Source organism: Arachis ipaensis, chromosome B5 (genome assembly GCF_059453495.1).
Source record: "Arachis ipaensis isolate K30076 ecotype BB chromosome B5, ASM5945349v1, whole genome shotgun sequence".
Lineage (NCBI taxonomy): Eukaryota > Viridiplantae > Streptophyta > Magnoliopsida > Fabales > Fabaceae > Arachis > Arachis ipaensis.
Window position 1 is genome coordinate 14,972,016 of NC_142440.1, and position 3,164 is coordinate 14,975,179.

Here is a 3,164-nt window from a genome sequence, read left to right on the forward strand (position 1 = left end):
TAGGAGAAGTTTCAGTGACTCTTTTACTCAGCTGGCCCACTTGTGCCTCCAAATTTCTAATGGAGGACATTGTTTCATTCATGAAACTTAGAGTGGCCTTAGATAGATCAGAGACTATATTTGCTAAGCTAGATGGATTCTGCTCAGAATTCTCTGTCTGTTGCTGAGTGGACGATGGAAAAGGCTTGGTATTGCTAAACCTGTTTCTTCCACCATTATTAAAGCCTTGTTGAGGCTTTTGTTGATCCTTCCATGAGAAATTTGGATGATTTCTCCATGAGGGATTATAGGTATTCACATAGGGTTCATCCATGTAATTCACCTCTACTATTGCAGGGTTCTCAGGATCATAAGCGTCTTCTTCAGAAGATGCCTCTTGAGTACTGTTGGATGCAGCTTGCATTCCATTCAGACTCTGAGAAATCATATTGACTTGTTGAGTCAATATTTTATTCTGAGCCAATATGGCATTCAGAGTATCAATTTCAAGAACTCCCTTCCTCTGAGGCGTCCCATTACTCACAGGATTCCTTTCAGAAGTGTACATGAACTGGTTATTTGCAACCATGTCAATGAGTTCCTGAGCTTCTGCAGGCGTTTTCTTTAGGTGAATGGATCCACCTGCAGAATGGTCCAGTGACATCTTTGATAGCTCAGACAGACCATCATAGAATATATCCAAGATGGTCCATTCTGAAAGCAATGTCAGAAGGACACTTTTTGGTAAGTTCCTTGTATCTCTCCCAAGCTTCATAGAGGGATTCACCTTCTTTCTGTTTGAAGGTTTGAACATTCACTCTAAGCTTGCTAAGCTTTTGAGGAGGAAAGAACTTGGCTAAAAAAGCCGTGACCAGCTTATCCCAAGAGTTCAGGCTATCTTTAGGTTGAGAGTCCAACCATATTCTAGCTCTGTCTCTTACAACAAACGGGAAAAGCATGAGCCTGTAGACCTCGGGATCAACCCCATTAGTCTTAACAGTATCACAGATCTGCAAGAATTCAGTTAAGAACTGAAAAGGATCTTCTGATGGAAGTCCATGAAACTTGCAATTCTATTGCATCAGAGAAACTAATTGAGGCTTTAGCTCAAAATTATTTGCTCCAATGGCAGGGATTGAGATGCTTCTTCCATGTAAATTGGAATTTGGTGCAGTAAAGTCACCAAGCATCTTCATTGCATTGTTATTATTTTCGGCCATGTCTCCTTCTTTTTCAAAAATTTCTATCAGATTTTCTTCAGAGAGTTGTGCTTTAGCTTCCCTTAGCTTCCTCTTCAGAGTCCTTTCAGGTTCAGGATCAGCTTCAACAAGAATGTTCTTATCCTTGTTCCTGCTTATATGAAAAAGAAGAAAACAGAAAAGAAAATATGGAATCCTCTATGTCACAGTATAGAGATTCCTTTATGTGAGTAGAAGAAGAAAAGAATAAAAGAAGAGAAATTTGAACACCAAGAGGAAGAGAGGGTTCGAATTTTTAGATGAAGAGAAGTGTTAGTAAATAAATAAAATAATTAGAAAGAGATGAGGGGTAGAGAATTTCAAAAATTAAATAAATTAAAATAAAAGTATTTTTTGTTTTTAATTTGAAATTAAAGTTAAAATTCGAAAACTTAAAAAGAAAAATAAAATTAAATCAAACTAAAATTTAAAACAAATAGTTAATTGAAAAGAAATTTTGAAAAAGAGGAAGGTGATTTTCGAAAATTAGAGAGAGAATTAGTTAGGTAATTTTGAAAAAGATATGATTGAAATAGTAAACTTTTAAAATCAAACAAAAAGTCAAGTAGTTAATTGAAAAAGATTTGAAAATCAATTTTTGAAAAGATAAGGAGTTAGAAAAGAAGTTAGAAAAGATTTTGAAATTGATTTTGAAAAAGATGTGATTGAAACTTATTTTGAAAAAATATTTGAAAAAGAAATTTAAAAAGATTTGATTTTGAAAATTAAAGTTGATTACTTGACTAACAAGAAACTAAAAAGATATGATTCTAGAGTTTAAAGATTGAACCTTTCTTACTAGGCAAGTAACAAACTTAAAATTTTGAATCAATCACATTAATTGTTAGTAAAGATTTTGAAATTATGAAACAAAATGAGAAAAAGATTTTTGAAAATCAATTTGAAATTTTCGAAAATTATGAAAGAAAAATGAAAAAGATTTGATTTTTTGAAAAAGATAGGATTTTTAAATTGAAAATTTGACTTGACTCATAAGAAATAACTAAATTTTAAAAAGTTTTGAAAAAGTCAACTCAAATTTTCGAAATTTATGAGTGAAAGAAGGGAAAGATATTTTTTTATTTTTAAATTTTTAATGATGAAAGAGAAAAACACAAAATTGAAACAAATCATGAAAATTATGAATCAAAACACCTAATGCATGCAAGAACACTTTGAATGTCAAGATGAACACCAAGAACACTTTGAAGATCAAGATGAACATCAAGACTTATTTTTGAAAATTTTTTAGAAAAGAAAAACATGCAAGACACCAAACTTAGAAAATTTCAAACTTTAGAGACTAACAAATTGAAAATGCATATGAAAAACAAGAAAAGACACAATACAAGAAAATTGAAGATCAAACAAGAAGACTTGTCAAGAACAACTTGAAGATCATGAAGAATGCAATGCATGGATTTTTCAAAAAATTTTAAGAAAAATTAAAAAGATGCAATTGACACCAAACTTACAAATTGACACTAGACTCAAACAAGAAACATAAAATTTTTTTTGTTTTTATGATTTTATAAGAATTTTTTTTGTATTATTTTTGAAAATAAGAAATAAAAAGCTTAAAAATAAAATAAAATTACCTAATCTGAGCAACAAGATGAACCGTCAGTTGTCTAAACTCGAACAATCCCCGGCAATGGCGCAAAAAACTTGGTGCACGAAATTGTGATCATCAACAATGGCGCCAAAGGCTTGGTGCTCTCAAACGTGAATCACACTTTGTCACAACTTCGCACAACTAACCAGCAAGTGCACTAGGTCGCCCAAGTAATAAACCTTACGTGAGTAAGGGTCGATCCCACGGAGATTGTCGGCTTGAAGCAAGCTATGGTCACCTTGTAAATCACAGTCAGGCGGATTCAAATGGTTATAGAGAATTGATAATTAAAACATAATTAAAATATAAACTAGGATAGAGATACTTATGTA

General features: G+C 32.2%; 1 non-coding gene across 1 annotated transcript; it reads left to right on the plus strand.

The window, feature by feature from the left end:
• The first annotated feature begins 697 nt into the window (after nucleotides 1–697).
• Nucleotides 698–806, plus strand: LOC148563438 (small nucleolar RNA R71). Its single transcript, XR_015885542.1, has one exon. It is a non-coding gene; the product is annotated as a small nucleolar RNA R71 (small nucleolar RNA).
• The last annotated feature ends 2,358 nt before the right edge of the window (nucleotides 807–3,164 follow it).